This window comes from Caretta caretta, chromosome 26, assembly GCF_965140235.1.
Source record: "Caretta caretta isolate rCarCar2 chromosome 26, rCarCar1.hap1, whole genome shotgun sequence".
Lineage (NCBI taxonomy): Eukaryota > Metazoa > Chordata > Testudines > Cheloniidae > Caretta > Caretta caretta.
Window position 1 is genome coordinate 17225635 of NC_134231.1, and position 18675 is coordinate 17244309.

The window sequence follows — 18675 nt, forward strand, 5'->3', positions numbered from 1 at the left end:
ACAGCACGACACCGATGCACACGCACACAGAACACGTCACACATACAGATGGGTAGTGTAAATTGCTAAAAATGAGACATTCATTACTAATCAGATGTAGCCGTTGATGTCTCATGCACTCTTCCTCGAAAAGCCATACGTTATCTCGCCTGATCATTTGGTAGAGATCTGGTCAAGACAATTACTCATAATGAGACATACATTATTGACAAGTACTAGTGATCCATTTCTCTCGAATGATTCACCAAAACGCTTTTTGCTGGTGATTTGGAATAATCGTTTCTTGAAATATACTAAAATAGAGAAATTCATCTTCGACCTGTGCGACAGATAAATTTGAGAGGGAATCTTCCTGAAAGCCCCGAGGATTCACTTCTCGTCAGACGGTACAGAGCAGGTTGCGAAAATTACTCAAAATGAGAACGTCTTTCGTAATCAGGTATCCTGATGTCTTTCTCATGGAACCATCCACCAAAAAGCAAGTCTATTCTCTCTTCGGCATTTGGCAGAGATTTATCGTGAAAATTGCTAAAAAAGAGAAAGTTATAACTGATCAATGCTAATAATCAACGACAAATGGACTCATCCTCCAAAAGCCTTTCAGATTGGCTCCTTGTGATCAGGTAGATATCAGTTGACGATTTGGTCGAAATTACTAAAAAGGAGGCAGTTCTTTCTGATCAACGTTAGCAATTAATTACACATGGAATCATCCTCCGTACTATAGTCATAATTAGCTCCTGGAGATTTGGACTAAAATCGGTTCGTGAAAATGACTAGGAATGAGACAATTCATTCCTCAGCCGTCTTCTGATCAATTTCCCACGGAATCATCCAGCAGAAAAGCAAAGGCATTCTCCCTTGGTGCGTTGGAACAGATCGGTTCTTGCAAATGACTCAAGGTAGAAAATCATTCTTTACAAGTCCCTAGTGGTAAAGACTCCAGCAATCCAGCGTCTCTCCTGGTGAGTTCGTAGCGATTGGTTCAAGAAAATTACTCCTAAGGAGACTTAAATTATCGACAAGTACTAGCGCTAAAGCTCTCCTCGAATGATTCACCAAAATGCTTTTCGATACGATGACACAGAAGGGCACAGAACACGACCCACAGCATGTCGAGCGCTGTGGAGCGAGGGCCCCGGCTCGGCTTTCGCAGCGGCTCTGGCGAGGAATGGTGCCGGAGCTCTCGCCGGAGGGGAACACGGCAGGAGGGGGCCTGAGCTGCTTGGGCCTCTTTCCAAGGAGGCGGAACCAGGCCTCCGCTCTCTGCCCTCTGCAGACCTGGCTGCCAGGTCAGTGCTTCCAGTTCCTCGTCCGCACTCGCTGTCGTCCTCCTCAGCGGCCGTGGGCGTCCTCGCTGGGGACGGGGCTCGGGGGGATGAAGGTGGGGAGGGGCCAGAGTCTCTTGAGCAGAGTGACTCTGTGGGGTGCCGTTAGAAAAGGAGATTTTGGTTGGGATGCTCAAGGGGTAATGGGAGGAGATTGGAGGGCGGATCCCCGCCGTGTGGGAGAGGCAAAGAGAGGAGCCTCCGAGACGTTGCCGACTGAGATGGTAACTTACTTGTTTTTTTCCCCTTGGGCTGGGTTTAGTAGCAAGGAAAAAGAAGTCAAGCCTCAGCGTCTACTGCCCTCATGCGACGGAATGTGAGTGAGAGCAGCGAGCCTGTGACCGTTGGGGATGCCAGGCAAGAGCCCTCCATCTGGGAGCCGAGCTCTCGCCAGTCTCGGTGAGAGAAGTGTCTGGTTTGGTGAGGACTCTGCTCACGCCCCACCTGAGTCCGGGTCGGGAAGCCCCGTCCATTAGGGTTCGGTTTGTAAGCAAAGGTTCCTGATCAGCTGTGCTTACGAGGGAGAAAAGGTCCCATTTTCAGAGGCTGCTCGTTTCTCTGGTCAGGAACGGTGTCTTCTCCACAACTGAAGCTTGGATCCAAGAGGATGACTCCAGGTGGTGAGTTGCTCGCCTTGCTCTCATGTTTCTCTGTTTTCTCTCCTGTGTTCGCCAGCTCTCTCTTTCTCTTCTCTCCTCTTCTCTCCTCGTGCCGTGTCCCTTCACAGGACACGGGTAGCTGTGCATTCCCACAAGGGAGGTCTCGGGAGCCATGGATAAGTCGGAGCGGACGAAAATCACGCAGGGCGGTAGAAAGGCTGCTGAAAGTACCTGAAGAGACAAAGGAAATGAGAAGGGGAAGTCCAGCCTAAAACAGGAGTGTAGTCTGTAAAGAGAAACAACGGGAAGTCTAAGCTACAGAAACTCTTCAAGTTGCCGAAAGACATGTAGGATGGGAAATTACTTCTTGAATCCAGTCTCTTGAAGATCTTAGGCTCAGTATGCGTGCGTATTTGTAGTTGCTTAGCAATCTGCCTTCTTCTGTTTGCTACCCCTTCTAATCACTGGAAATCTACCTATCTATTTTTGTTTAGTTTTATTATTATTATTATTATTATTATTATTATTATTATTATTATTATTAATAAACTCAGTTTGTGCAACTGGTGCTCCGTGAGGAAATGATTTGTGTCTTACTCCAAGGGGCTGCCCGGTGTCACTGTTGCTCCAGGAGGGAAATGCTTTGTGCATGACCTGAAAGTGGCCACACACATCACTGTTGCTCCGGGGGTGGGAGATGCGGGTGGGGGGGTGGTGGGGGAGGCGGGGGATTGTTTGTGTGTTACTCCTGAGTGGCCACGTCGTGTCACTCTTCCTTCAGGAGGGGAATGCTTTGTGCATTACCCAGTGTTGTGGCCACCCAAGACAACACACACAGCACGACACCGATGCACACGCACACAGAACACGTCACACATACAGATGGGTAGTGTAAATTGCTAAAAATGAGACATTCATTACTAATCAGATGTAGCCGTTGATGTCTCATGCACTCTTCCTCGAAAAGCCATACGTTATCTCGCCTGATCATTTGGTAGAGATCTGGTCAAGACAATTACTCATAATGAGACATACATTATTGACAAGTACTAGTGATCCATTTCTCTCGAATGATTCACCAAAACGCTTTTTGCTGGTGATTTGGAAGAAATCGTTTCTTGAAATATACTAAAATAGAGAAATTCATCTTCGACCTGTGCGACAGATAAATTTGAGAGGGAATCTTCCTGAAAGCCCCGAGGATTCACTTCTCGTCAGACGGTACAGAGCAGGTTGCGAAAATTACTCAAAATGAGAACGTCTTTCGTAATCAGGTATCCTGATGTCTTTCTCATGGAACCATCCACCAAAAAGCAAGTCTATTCTCTCTTCGGCATTTGGCAGAGATTTATCGTGAAAATTGCTAAAAAAGAGCAAGTTATAACTGATCAATGCTAATAATCAACGACAAATGGACTCATCCTCCAAAAGCCTTTCAGATTGGCTCCTTGTGATCAGGTAGATATCAGTTGACGATTTGGTCGAAATTACTAAAAAGGAGGCAGTTCTTTCTGATCAACGTTAGCAATTAATTACACATGGAATCATCCTCCGTACTATAGTCATAATTAGCTCCTGGAGATTTGGACTATAATCGGTTCGTGAAAATGACTAGGAATGAGACAATTCATTCCTCAGCCGTCTTCTGATCAATTTCCCACGGAATCATCCAGCAGAAAAGCAAAGGCATTCTCCCTTGGTGCGTTGGAAGAGATCGGTTCTTGCAAATGACTCAAGGTAGAAAATCATTCTTTACAAGTCCCTAGTGGTAAAGACTCCAGCAATCCAGCGTCTCTCCTGGTGAGTTCGTAGCGATTGGTTCAAGAAAATTACTCCTAAGGAGACTTAAATTATCGACAAGTACTAGCGCTAAAGCTCTCCTCGAATGATTCACCAAAATGCTTTTCGATACGATGACACAGAAGGGCACAGAACACGACCCACAACATGTCGAGCGCTGTGGAGCGAGGGCCCCGGCTCGGCTTTCGCAGCGGCTCTGGCGAGGAATGGTGCCGGAGCTCTCGCCGGAGGGGAACACGGCAGGAGGGGGCCTGAGCCGCTTGGGCCTCTTTCCAAGGAGGCGGAACCAGGCCTCCGCTCTCTGCCCTCTGCAGACCTGGCTGCCAGGTCAGTGCTTCCAGTTCCTCGTCCGCACTCGCTGTCGTCCTCCTCAGCGGCCGTGGGCGTCCTCGCTGGGGACGGGGCTCGGGGGGATGAAGGTGGGGAGGGGCCAGAGTCTCTTGAGCAGAGTGACTCTGTGGGGTGCCGTTAGAAAAGGAGATTTTGGTTGGGATGCTCAAGGGGTAATGGGAGGAGAGTGGAGGGCGGATCCCCGCCGTGTGGGAGAGGCAAAGAGAGGAGCCTCCGAGACGTCGCCGACTGAGATGGTAACTTACTTGTTTTTTTCCCCTTGGGCTGGGTTTAGTAGCAAGGAAAAAGAAGTCAAGCCTCAGCGTCTACTGCCCTCATGCGACGGAATGTGAGTGAGAGCAGCGAGCCTGTGACCGTTGGGGATGCCAGGCAAGAGCCCTCCATCTGGGAGCCGAGCTCTCGCCAGTCTCGGTGAGAGAAGTGTCTGGTTTGGTGAGGACTCTGCTCACGCCCCACCTGAGTCCGGGTCGGGAAGCCCCGTCCATTAGGGTTCGGTTTGTAAGCAAAGGTTCCTGATCAGCTGTGCTTACGAGGGAGAAAAGGTCCCATTTTCAGAGGCTGCTCGTTTCTCTGGTCAGGAACGGTGTCTTCTCCACAACTGAAGCTTGGATCCAAGAGGATGACTCCAGGTGGTGAGTTGCTCGCCTTGCTCTCATGTTTCTCTGTTTTCTCTCCTGTGTTCGCCAGCTCTCTCTTTCTCTTCTCTCCTCTTCTCTCCTCGTGCCGTGTCCCTTCACAGGACACGGGTAGCTGTGCATTCCCACAAGGGAGGTCTCGGGAGCCATGGAAAAGTCGGAGCGGACGAAAATCACGCAGGGCGGTAGAAAGGCTGCTGAAAGTACCTGAAGAGACAAAGGAAATGAGAAGGGGAAGTCCAGCCTAAAACAGGAGTGTAGTCTGTAAAGAGAAACAACGGGAAGTCTAAGCTACAGAAACTCTTCAAGTTGCCGAAAGACATGTAGGATGGGAAATTACTTCTTGAATCCAGTCTCTTGAAGATCTTAGGCTCAGTATGCGTGCGTATTTGTAGTTGCTTAGCAATCTGCCTTCTTCTGTTTGCTACCCCTTCTAATCACTGGAAATCTACCTATCTATTTTTGTTTAGTTTTATTATTATTATTATTATTATTATTATTATTATTAAACTCAGTTTGTGCAACTGGTGCTCCGTGAGGAAATGATTTGTGTCTTACTCCAAGGGGCTGCCCGGTGTCACTGTTGCTCCAGGAGGGAAATGCTTTGTGCATGACCTGAAAGTGGCCACACACATCACTGTTGCTCCGGAGTGGGGGATGCGGGCGGGTGGTGGTGGGGGAGGCGGGGGATTGTTTGTGTGTTACTCCTGAGTGGCCACGTCGTCTCACTCTTCCTTCAGGAGGGGAATGCTTTGTGCATTACCCAGTGTTGTGGCCACCCAAGACAACACACACAGCACGACACCGATGCACACGCACACAGAACACGTCACACATACAGATGGGTAGTGTAAATTGCTAAAAATGAGACATTCATTACTAATCAGATGTAGCCGTTGATGTCTCATGCACTCTTCCTCGAAAAGCCATACGTTATCTCGCCTGATCATTTGGTAGAGATCTGGTCAAGACAATTACTCATAATGAGACATACATTATTGACAAGTACTAGTGATCCATTTCTCTCGAATGATTCACCAAAACGCTTTTTGCTGGTGATTTGGAATAATCGTTTCTTGAAATATACTAAAATAGAGAAATTCATCTTCGACCTGTGCGACAGATAAATTTGAGAGGGAATCTTCCTGAAAGCCCCGAGGATTCACTTCTCGTCAGACGGTACAGAGCAGGTTGCGAAAATTACTCAAAATGAGAACGTCTTTCGTAATCAGGTATCCTGATGTCTTTCTCATGGAACCATCCACCAAAAAGCAAGTCTATTCTCTCTTCGGCATTTGGCAGAGATTTATCGTGAAAATTGCTAAAAAAGAGAAAGTTATAACTGATCAATGCTAATAATCAACGACAAATGGACTCATCCTCCAAAAGCCTTTCAGATTGGCTCCTTGTGATCAGGTAGATATCAGTTGACGATTTGGTCGAAATTACTAAAAAGGAGGCAGTTCTTTCTGATCAACGTTAGCAATTAATTACACATGGAATCATCCTCCGTACTATAGTCATAATTAGCTCCTGGAGATTTGGACTAAAATCGGTTCGTGAAAATGACTAGGAATGAGACAATTCATTCCTCAGCCGTCTTCTGATCAATTTCCCACGGAATCATCCAGCAGAAAAGCAAAGGCATTCTCCCTTGGTGCGTTGGAACAGATCGGTTCTTGCAAATGACTCAAGGTAGAAAATCATTCTTTACAAGTCCCTAGTGGTAAAGACTCCAGCAATCCAGCGTCTCTCCTGGTGAGTTCGTAGCGATTGGTTCAAGAAAATTACTCCTAAGGAGACTTAAATTATCGACAAGTACTAGCGCTAAAGCTCTCCTCGAATGATTCACCAAAATGCTTTTCGATACGATGACACAGAAGGGCACAGAACACGACCCACAGCATGTCGAGCGCTGTGGAGCGAGGGCCCCGGCTCGGCTTTCGCAGCGGCTCTGGCGAGGAATGGTGCCGGAGCTCTCGCCGGAGGGGAACACGGCAGGAGGGGGCCTGAGCTGCTTGGGCCTCTTTCCAAGGAGGCGGAACCAGGCCTCCGCTCTCTGCCCTCTGCAGACCTGGCTGCCAGGTCAGTGCTTCCAGTTCCTCGTCCGCACTCGCTGTCGTCCTCCTCAGCGGCCGTGGGCGTCCTCGCTGGGGACGGGGCTCGGGGGGATGAAGGTGGGGAGGGGCCAGAGTCTCTTGAGCAGAGTGACTCTGTGGGGTGCCGTTAGAAAAGGAGATTTTGGTTGGGATGCTCAAGGGGTAATGGGAGGAGATTGGAGGGCGGATCCCCGCCGTGTGGGAGAGGCAAAGAGAGGAGCCTCCGAGACGTTGCCGACTGAGATGGTAACTTACTTGTTTTTTTCCCCTTGGGCTGGGTTTAGTAGCAAGGAAAAAGAAGTCAAGCCTCAGCGTCTACTGCCCTCATGCGACGGAATGTGAGTGAGAGCAGCGAGCCTGTGACCGTTGGGGATGCCAGGCAAGAGCCCTCCATCTGGGAGCCGAGCTCTCGCCAGTCTCGGTGAGAGAAGTGTCTGGTTTGGTGAGGACTCTGCTCACGCCCCACCTGAGTCCGGGTCGGGAAGCCCCGTCCATTAGGGTTCGGTTTGTAAGCAAAGGTTCCTGATCAGCTGTGCTTACGAGGGAGAAAAGGTCCCATTTTCAGAGGCTGCTCGTTTCTCTGGTCAGGAACGGTGTCTTCTCCACAACTGAAGCTTGGATCCAAGAGGATGACTCCAGGTGGTGAGTTGCTCGCCTTGCTCTCATGTTTCTCTGTTTTCTCTCCTGTGTTCGCCAGCTCTCTCTTTCTCTTCTCTCCTCTTCTCTCCTCGTGCCGTGTCCCTTCACAGGACACGGGTAGCTGTGCATTCCCACAAGGGAGGTCTCGGGAGCCATGGAAAAGTCGGAGCGGACGAAAATCACGCAGGGCGGTAGAAAGGCTGCTGAAAGTACCTGAAGAGACAAAGGAAATGAGAAGGGGAAGTCCAGCCTAAAACAGGAGTGTAGTCTGTAAAGAGAAACAACGGGAAGTCTAAGCTACAGAAACTCTTCAAGTTGCCGAAAGACATGTAGGATGGGAAATTACTTCTTGAATCCAGTCTCTTGAAGATCTTAGGCTCAGTATGCGTGCGTATTTGTAGTTGCTTAGCAATCTGCCTTCTTCTGTTTGCTACCCCTTCTAATCACTGGAAATCTACCTATCTATTTTTGTTTAGTTTTATTATTATTATTATTATTATTATTATTAATAAACTCAGTTTGTGCAACTGGTGCTCCGTGAGGAAATGATTTGTGTCTTACTCCAAGGGGCTGCCCGGTGTCACTGTTGCTCCAGGAGGGAAATGCTTTGTGCATGACCTGAAAGTGGCCACACACATCACTGTTGCTCCGGGGGTGGGAGATGCTGGGGGGGGGGTGGTGGGGGAGGCGGGGGATTGTTTGTGTGTTACTCCTGAGTGGCCACGTCGTGTCACTCTTCCTTCAGGAGGGGAATGCTTTGTGCATTACCCAGTGTTGTGGCCACCCAAGACAACACACACAGCACGACACCGATGCACACGCACACAGAACACGTCACACATACAGATGGGTAGTGTAAATTGCTAAAAATGAGACATTCATTACTAATCAGATGTAGCCGTTGATGTCTCATGCACTCTTCCTCGAAAAGCCATACGTTATCTCGCCTGATCATTTGGTAGAGATCTGGTCAAGACAATTACTCATAATGAGACATACATTATTGACAAGTACTAGTGATCCATTTCTCTCGAATGATTCACCAAAACGCTTTTTGCTGGTGATTTGGAAGAAATCGTTTCTTGAAATATACTAAAATAGAGAAATTCATCTTCGACCTGTGCGACAGATAAATTTGAGAGGAAATCTTCCTGAAAGCCCCGAGGATTCACTTCTCGTCAGACGGTACAGAGCAGGTTGCGAAAATTACTCAAAATGAGAACGTCTTTCGTAATCAGGTATCCTGATGTCTTTCTCATGGAACCATCCACCAAAAAGCAAGTCTATTCTCTCTTCGGCATTTGGCAGAGATTTATCGTGAAAATTGCTAAAAAAGAGCAAGTTATAACTGATCAATGCTAATAATCAACGACAAATGGACTCATCCTCCAAAAGCCTTTCAGATTGGCTCCTTGTGATCAGGTAGATATCAGTTGACGATTTGGTCGAAATTACTAAAAAGGAGGCAGTTCTTTCTGATCAACGTTAGCAATTAATTACACATGGAATCATCCTCCGTACTATAGTCATAATTAGCTCCTGGAGATTTGGACTAAAATCGGTTCGTGAAAATGACTAGGAATGAGACAATTCATTCCTCAGCCGTCTTCTGATCAATTTCCCACGGAATCATCCAGCAGAAAAGCAAAGGCATTCTCCCTTGGTGCGTTGGAAGAGATCGGTTCTTGCAAATGACTCAAGGTAGAAAATCATTCTTTACAAGTCCCTAGTGGTAAAGACTCCAGCAATCCAGCGTCTCTCCTGGTGAGTTCGTAGCGATTGGTTCAAGAAAATTACTCCTAAGGAGACTTAAATTATCGACAAGTACTAGCGCTAAAGCTCTCCTCGAATGATTCACCAAAATGCTTTTCGATACGATGACACAGAAGGGCACAGAACACGACCCACAACATGTCGAGCGCTGTGGAGCGAGGGCCCCGGCTCGGCTTTCGCAGCGGCTCTGGCGAGGAATGGTGCCGGAGCTCTCGCCGGAGGGGAACACGGCAGGAGGGGGCCTGAGCCGCTTGGGCCTCTTTCCAAGGAGGCGGAACCAGGCCTCCGCTCTCTGCCCTCTGCAGACCTGGCTGCCAGGTCAGTGCTTCCAGTTCCTCGTCCGCACTCGCTGTCGTCCTCCTCAGCGGCCGTGGGCGTCCTCGCTGGGGACGGGGCTCGGGGGGATGAAGGTGGGGAGGGGCCAGAGTCTCTTGAGCAGAGTGACTCTGTGGGGTGCCGTTAGAAAAGGAGATTTTGGTTGGGATGCTCAAGGGGTAATGGGAGGAGAGTGGAGGGCGGCTCCCCGCCGTGTGGGAGAGGCAAAGAGAGGAGCCTCCGAGACGTCGCCGACTGAGATGGTAACTTACTTGTTTTTTTCCCCTTGGGCTGGGTTTAGTAGCAAGGAAAAAGAAGTCAAGCCTCAGCGTCTACTGCCCTCATGCGACGGAATGTGAGTGAGAGCAGCGAGCCTGTGACCGTTGGGGATGCCAGGCAAGAGCCCTCCATCTGGGAGCCGAGCTCTCGCCAGTCTCGGTGAGAGAAGTGTCTGGTTTGGTGAGGACTCTGCTCACGCCCCACCTGAGTCCGGGTCGGGAAGCCCCGTCCATTAGGGTTCGGTTTGTAAGCAAAGGTTCCTGATCAGCTGTGCTTACGAGGGAGAAAAGGTCCCATTTTCAGAGGCTGCTCGTTTCTCTGGTCAGGAACGGTGTCTTCTCCACAACTGAAGCTTGGATCCAAGAGGATGACTCCAGGTGGTGAGTTGCTCGCCTTGCTCTCATGTTTCTCTGTTTTCTCTCCTGTGTTCGCCAGCTCTCTCTTTCTCTTCTCTCCTCTTCTCTCCTCGTGCCGTGTCCCTTCACAGGACACGGGTAGCTGTGCATTCCCACAAGGGAGGTCTCGGGAGCCATGGAAAAGTCGGAGCGGACGAAAATCACGCAGGGCGGTAGAAAGGCTGCTGAAAGTACCTGAAGAGACAAAGGAAATGAGAAGGGGAAGTCCAGCCTAAAACAGGAGTGTAGTCTGTAAAGAGAAACAACGGGAAGTCTAAGCTACAGAAACTCTTCAAGTTGCCGAAAGACATGTAGGATGGGAAATTACTTCTTGAATCCAGTCTCTTGAAGATCTTAGGCTCAGTATGCGTGCGTATTTGTAGTTGCTTAGCAATCTGCCTTCTTCTGTTTGCTACCCCTTCTAATCACTGGAAATCTACCTATCTATTTTTGTTTAGTTTTATTATTATTATTATTATTATTATTATTATTATTATTAAACTCAGTTTGTGCAACTGGTGCTCCGTGAGGAAATGATTTGTGTCTTACTCCAAGGGGCTGCCCGGTGTCACTGTTGCTCCAGGAGGGAAATGCTTTGTGCATGACCTGAAAGTGGCCACACACATCACTGTTGCTCCGGAGTGGGGGATGCGGGGTGGTGGTGGTGGGGGAGGCGGGGGATTGTTTGTGTGTTACTCCTGAGTGGCCACGTCGTGTCACTCTTCCTTCAGGAGGGGAATGCTTTGTGCATTACCCAGTGTTGTGGCCACCCAAGACAACACACACAGCACGACACCGATGCACACGCACACAGAACACGTCACACATACAGATGGGGAGTGTAAATTGCTAAAAATGAGACATTCATTACTAATCAGATGTAGCCGTTGATGTCTCATGCACTCTTCCTCGAAAAGCCATACGTTATCTCGCCTGATCATTTGGTAGAGATCTGGTCAAGACAATTACTCATAATGAGACATACATTATTGACAAGTACTAGTGATCCATTTCTCTCGAATGATTCACCAAAACGCTTTTTGCTGGTGATTTGGAAGAAATCGTTTCTTGAAATATACTAAAATAGAGAAATTCATCTTCGACCTGTGCGACAGATAAATTTGAGAGGGAATCTTCCTGAAAGCCCCGAGGATTCACTTCTCGTCAGACGGTACAGAGCAGGTTGCGAAAATTACTCAAAATGAGAACGTCTTTCGTAATCAGGTATCCTGATGTCTTTCTCATGGAACCATCCACCAAAAAGCAAGTCTATTCTCTCTTCGGCATTTGGCAGAGATTTATCGTGAAAATTGCTAAAAAAGAGCAAGTTATAACTGATCAATGCTAATAATCAACGACAAATGGACTCATCCTCCAAAAGCCTTTCAGATTGGCTCCTTGTGATCAGGTAGATATCAGTTGACGATTTGGTCGAAATTACTAAAAAGGAGGCAGTTCTTTCTGATCAACGTTAGCAATTAATTACACATGGAATCATCCTCCGTACTATAGTCATAATTAGCTCCTGGAGATTTGGACTAAAATCGGTTCGTGAAAATGACTAGGAATGAGACAATTCATTCCTCAGCCGTCTTCTGATCAATTTCCCACGGAATCATCCAGCAGAAAAGCAAAGGCATTCTCCCTTGGTGCGTTGGAAGAGATCGGTTCTTGCAAATGACTCAAGGTAGAAAATCATTCTTTACAAGTCCCTAGTGGTAAAGACTCCAGCAATCCAGCGTCTCTCCTGGTGAGTTCGTAGCGATTGGTTCAAGAAAATTACTCCTAAGGAGACTTAAATTATCGACAAGTACTAGCGCTAAAGCTCTCCTCGAATGATTCACCAAAATGCTTTTCGATACGATGACACAGAAGGGCACAGAACACGACCCACAACATGTCGAGCGCTGTGGAGCGAGGGCCCCGGCTCGGCTTTCGCAGCGGCTCTGGCGAGGAATGGTGCCGGAGCTCTCGCCGGAGGGGAACACGGCAGGAGGGGGCCTGAGCCGCTTGGGCCTCTTTCCAAGGAGGCGGAACCAGGCCTCCGCTCTCTGCCCTCTGCAGACCTGGCTGCCAGGTCAGTGCTTCCAGTTCCTCGTCCACACTCGCTGTCGTCCTCCTCAGCGGCCGTGGGCGTCCTCGCTGGGGACGGGGCTCGGGGGGATGAAGGTGGGGAGGGGCCAGAGTCTCTTGAGCAGAGTGACTCTGTGGGGTGCCGTTAGAAAAGGAGATTTTGGTTGGGATGCTCAAGGGGTAATGGGAGGAGAGTGGAGGGCGGATCCCCGCCGTGTGGGAGAGGCAAAGAGAGGAGCCTCCGAGACGTCGCCGACTGAGATGGTAACTTACTTGTTTTTTTCCCCTTGGGCTGGGTTTAGTAGCAAGGAAAAAGAAGTCAAGCCTCAGCGTCTACTGCCCTCATGCGACGGAATGTGAGTGAGAGCAGCGAGCCTGTGACCGTTGGGGATGCCAGGCAAGAGCCCTCCATCTGGGAGCCGAGCTCTCGCCAGTCTCGGTGAGAGAAGTGTCTGGTTTGGTGAGGACTCTGCTCACGCCCCACCTGAGTCCGGGTCGGGAAGCCCCGTCCATTAGGGTTCGGTTTGTAAGCAAAGGTTCCTGATCAGCTGTGCTTACGAGGGAGAAAAGGTCCCATTTTCAGAGGCTGCTCGTTTCTCTGGTCAGGAACGGTGTCTTCTCCACAACTGAAGCTTGGATCCAAGAGGATGACTCCAGGTGGTGAGTTGCTCGCCTTGCTCTCATGTTTCTCTGTTTTCTCTCCTGTGTTCGCCAGCTCTCTCTTTCTCTTCTCTCCTCTTCTCTCCTCGTGCCGTGTCCCTTCACAGGACACGGGTAGCTGTGCATTCCCACAAGGGAGGTCTCGGGAGCCATGGAAAAGTCGGAGCGGACGAAAATCACGCAGGGCGGTAGAAAGGCTGCTGAAAGTACCTGAAGAGACAAAGGAAATGAGAAGGGGAAGTCCAGCCTAAAACAGGAGTGTAGTCTGTAAAGAGAAACAACGGGAAGTCTAAGCTACAGAAACTCTTCAAGTTGCCGAAAGACATGTAGGATGGGAAATTACTTCTTGAATCCAGTCTCTTGAAGATCTTAGGCTCAGTATGCGTGCGTATTTGTAGTTGCTTAGCAATCTGCCTTCTTCTGTTTGCTACCCCTTCTAATCACTGGAAATCTACCTATCTATTTTTGTTTAGTTTTATTATTATTATTATTATTATTATTATTATTAAACTCAGTTTGTGCAACTGGTGCTCCGTGAGGAAATGATTTGTGTCTTACTCCAAGGGGCTGCCCGGTGTCACTGTTGCTCCAGGAGGGAAATGCTTTGTGCATGACCTGAAAGTGGCCACACACATCACTGTTGCTCCGGAGTGGGGGATGCGGGGGGGTGGTGGTGGGGGAGGCGGGGGATTGTTTGTGTGTTACTCCTGAGTGGCCACGTCGTGTCACTCTTCCTTCAGGAGGGGAATGCTTTGTGCATTACCCAGTGTTGTGGCCACCCAAGACAACACACACAGCACGATACCGATGCACACGCACACAGAACACGTCACACATACAGATGGGTAGTGTAAATTGCTAAAAATGAGACATTCATTACTAATCAGATGTAGCCGTTGATGTCTCATGCACTCTTCCTCGAAAAGCCATACGTTATCTCGCCTGATCATTTGGTAGAGATCTGGTCAAGACAATTACTCATAATGAGACATACATTATTGACAAGTACTAGTGATCCATTTCTCTCGAATGATTCACCAAAACGCTTTTTGCTGGTGATTTGGAAGAAATCGTTTCTTGAAATATACTAAAATAGAGAAATTCATCTTCGACCTGTGCGACAGATAAATTTGAGAGGGAATCTTCCTGAAAGCCCCGAGGATTCACTTCTCGTCAGACGGTACAGAGCAGGTTGCGAAAATTACTCAAAATGAGAACGTCTTTCGTAATCAGGTATCCTGATGTCTTTCTCATGGAACCATCCACCAAAAAGCAAGTCTATTCTCTCTTCGGCATTTGGCAGAGATTTATCGTGAAAATTGCTAAAAAAGAGCAAGTTATAACTGATCAATGCTAATAATCAACGACAAATGGACTCATCCTCCAAAAGCCTTTCAGATTGGCTCCTTGTGATCAGGTAGATATCAGTTGACGATTTGGTCGAAATTACTAAAAAGGAGGCAGTTCTTTCTGATCAACGTTAGCAATTAATTACACATGGAATCATCCTCCGTACTATAGTCATAATTAGCTCCTGGAGATTTGGACTAAAATCGGTTCGTGAAAATGACTAGGAATGAGACAATTCATTCCTCAGCTGTCTTCTGATCAATTTCCCACGGAATCATCCAGCAGAAAAGCAAAGGCATTCTCCCTTGGTGCGTTGGAAGAGATCGGTTCTTGCAAATGACTCAAGGTAGAAAATCATTCTTTACAAGTCCCTAGTGGTAAAGACTCCAGCAATCCAGCGTCTCTCCTGGTGAGTTCGTAGCGATTGGTTCAAGAAAATTACTCCTAAGGAGACTTAAATTATCGACAAGTACTAGCGCTAAAGCTCTCCTCGAATGATTCACCAAAATGCTTTTCGATACGATGACACAGAAGGGCACAGAACACGACCCACAACATGTCGAGCGCTGTGGAGCGAGGGCCCCGGCTCGGCTTTCGCAGCGGCTCTGGCGAGGAATGGTGCCGGAGCTCTCGCCGGAGGGGAACACGGCAGGAGGGGGCCTGAGCCGCTTGGGCCTCTTTCCAAGGAGGCGGAACCAGGCCTCCGCTCTCTGCCCTCTGCAGACCTGGCTGCCAGGTCAGTGCTTCCAGTTCCTCGTCCACACTCGCTGTCGTCCTCCTCAGCGGCCGTGGGCGTCCTCGCTGGGGACGGGGCTCGGGGGGATGAAGGTGGGGAGGGGCCAGAGTCTCTTGAGCAGAGTGACTCTGTGGGGTGCCGTTAGAAAAGGAGATTTTGGTTGGGATGCTCAAGGGGTAATGGGAGGAGAGTGGAGGGCGGATCCCCGCCGTGTGGGAGAGGCAAAGAGAGGAGCCTCCGAGACGTCGCCGACTGAGATGGTAACTTACTTGTTTTTTTCCCCTTGGGCTGGGTTTAGTAGCAAGGAAAAAGAAGTCAAGCCTCAGCGTCTACTGCCCTCATGCGACGGAATGTGAGTGAGAGCAGCGAGCCTGTGACCGTTGGGGATGCCAGGCAAGAGCCCTCCATCTGGGAGCCGAGCTCTCGCCAGTCTCGGTGAGAGAAGTGTCTGGTTTGGTGAGGACTCTGCTCACGCCCCACCTGAGTCCGGGTCGGGAAGCCCCGTCCATTAGGGTTCGGTTTGTAAGCAAAGGTTCCTGATCAGCTGTGCTTACGAGGGAGAAAAGGTCCCATTTTCAGAGGCTGCTCGTTTCTCTGGTCAGGAACGGTGTCTTCTCCACAACTGAAGCTTGGATCCAAGAGGATGACTCCAGGTGGTGAGTTGCTCGCCTTGCTCTCATGTTTCTCTGTTTTCTCTCCTGTGTTCGCCAGCTCTCTCTTTCTCTTCTCTCCTCTTCTCTCCTCGTGCCGTGTCCCTTCACAGGACACGGGTAGCTGTGCATTCCCACAAGGGAGGTCTCGGGAGCCATGGAAAAGTCGGAGCGGACGAAAATCACGCAGGGCGGTAGAAAGGCTGCTGAAAGTACCTGAAGAGACAAAGGAAATGAGAAGGGGAAGTCCAGCCTAAAACAGGAGTGTAGTCTGTAAAGAGAAACAACGGGAAGTCTAAGCTACAGAAACTCTTCAAGTTGCCGAAAGACATGTAGGATGGGAAATTACTTCTTGAATCCAGTCTCTTGAAGATCTTAGGCTCAGTATGCGTGCGTATTTGTAGTTGCTTAGCAATCTGCCTTCTTCTGTTTGCTACCCCTTCTAATCACTGGAAATCTACCTATCTATTTTTGTTTAGTTTTATTATTATTATTATTATTAAACTCAGTTTGTGCAACTGGTGCTCCGTGAGGAAATGATTTGTGTCTTACTCCAAGGGGCTGCCCGGTGTCACTGTTGCTCCAGGAGGGAAATGCTTTGTGCGTGACCTGAAAGTGGCCACACACATCACTGTTGCTCCGGGGTGGGGGATGCGGGGGGGTGGGTGGGTGGGGCGGGGGATTGTTTGTGTGTTACTCCTGAGTGGCCACGTCGTGTCACTCTTCCTTCAGGAGGGGAATGCTTTGTGCATTACCCAGTGTTGTGGCCACCCAAGACAACACACACAGCACGACACCGATGCACACGCACACAGAACACGTCACACATACAGATGGGGAGTGTAAATTGCTAAAAATGAGACATTCATTACTAATCAGATGTAGCCGTTGATGTCTCATGCACTCTTCCTCGAAAAGCCATACGTTATCTCGCCTGATCATTTGGTAGAGATCTGGTCAAGACAATTACTCATAATGAGACATACATTATTGACAAGTACTAGTGATCCATTTCTCTCGAATGATTCACCAAAACGCTTTTTGCTGGTGATTTGGAAGAAATCGTTTCTTGAAATATACTAAAATAGAGAAATTCATCTTCGACCTGTGCGACAGATCAATTTGAGAGGGAATCTTCCTGAAAGCCCCGAGGATTCACTTCTCGTCAGACGGTACAGAGCAGGTTGCGAAAATTACTCAAAATGAGAACGTCTTTCGTAATCAGGTATCCTGATGTCTTTCTCATGGAACCATCCACCAAAAAGCAAGTCTATTCTCTCTTCGGCATTTGGCAGAGATTTATCGTGAAAATTGCTAAAAAAGAGCAAGTTATAACTGATCAATGCTAATAATCAACGACAAATGGACTCATCCTCCAAAAGCCTTTCAGATTGGCTCCTTGTGATCAGGTAGATATCAGTTGACGATTTGGTCGAAATTACTAAAAAGGAGGCAGTTCTTTCTGATCAACGTTAGCAATTAATTACACATGGAATCATCCTCCGTACTATAGTCATAATTAGCTCCTGGAGATTTGAACTAAAATCGGTTTGTGAAAATGACTAGGAATGAGACAATTCATTCCTCAGCCGTCTTCTGATCAATTTCCCACGGAATCATCCAGCAGAAAAGCAAAGGCATTCTCCCTTGGTGCGTTGGAAGAGATCGGTTCTTGCAAATGACTCAAGGTAGAAAATCATTCTTTACAAGTCCCTAGTGGTAAAGACTCCAGCAATCCAGCGTCTCTCCTGGTGAGTTCGTAGCGATTGGTTCAAGAAAATTACTCCTAAGGAGACTTAAATTATCGACAAGTACTAGCGCTAAAGCTCTCCTCGAATGATTCACCAAAATGCTTTTCGATACGATGACACAGAAGGGCACAGAACACGACCCACAACATGTCGAGCGCTGTGGAGCGAGGGCCCCGGCTCGGCTTTCGCAGCGGCTCTGGCGAGGAATGGTGCCGGAGCTCTCGCCGGAGGGGAACACGGCAGGAGGGGGCCTGAGCCGCTTGGGCCTCTTTCCAAGGAGGCGGAACCAGGCCTCCGCTCTCTGCCCTCTGCAGACCTGGCTGCCAGGTCAGTGCTTCCAGTTCCTCGTCCGCACTCGCTGTCGTCCTCCTCAGCGGCCGTGGGCGTCCTCGCTGGGGACGGGGCTCGGGGGGATGAAGGTGGGGAGGGGCTAGAGTCTCTTGAGCAGAGTGACTCTGTGGGGTGCCGTTAGAAAAGGAGATTTTGGTTGGGATGCTCAAGGGGTAATGGGAGGAGAGTGGAGGGCGGCTCCCCGCCGTGTGGGAGAGGCAAAGAGAGGAGCCTCCGAGACGTCGCCGACTGAGATGGTAACTTACTTGTTTTTTTCCCCTTGGGCTGGGTTTAGTAGCAAGGAAAAAGAAGTCAAGCCTCAGCTTCTACTGCCCTCATGCGACGGAATGTGAGTGAGAGCAGCGAGCCTGTGACCGTTGGGGATGCCAGGCAAGAGCCCTCCATCTGGGAGCCGAGCTCTCGCCAGTCTCGGTGAGAGAAGTGTCTGGTTTGGTGAGGACTCTGCTCACGCCCCACCTGAGTCCGGGTCGGGAAGCCCCGTCCATTAGGGTTCGGTTTGTAAGCAAAGGTTCCTGATCAGCTGTGCTTACGAGGGAGAAAAGGTCCCATTTTCAGAGGCTGCTCGTTTCTCTGGTCAGGAACGGTGTCTTCTCCACAACTGAAGCTTGGATCCAAGAGGATGACTCCAGGTGGTGAGTTGCTCGCCTTGCTCTCATGTTTCTCTGTTTTCTCTCCTGTGTTCGCCAGCTCTCTCTTTCTCTTCTCTCCTCTTCTCTCCTCGTGCCGTGTCCCTTCACAGGACACGGGTAGCTGTGCATTCCCACAAGGGAGGTCTCGGGAGCCATGGAAAAGTCGGAGCGGACGAAAATCACTCAGGGCAGTAGAAAGGCTGCTGAAAGTACCTGAAGAGACAAAGGAAATGAGAAGGGGAAGTCCAGCCTAAAACAGGAG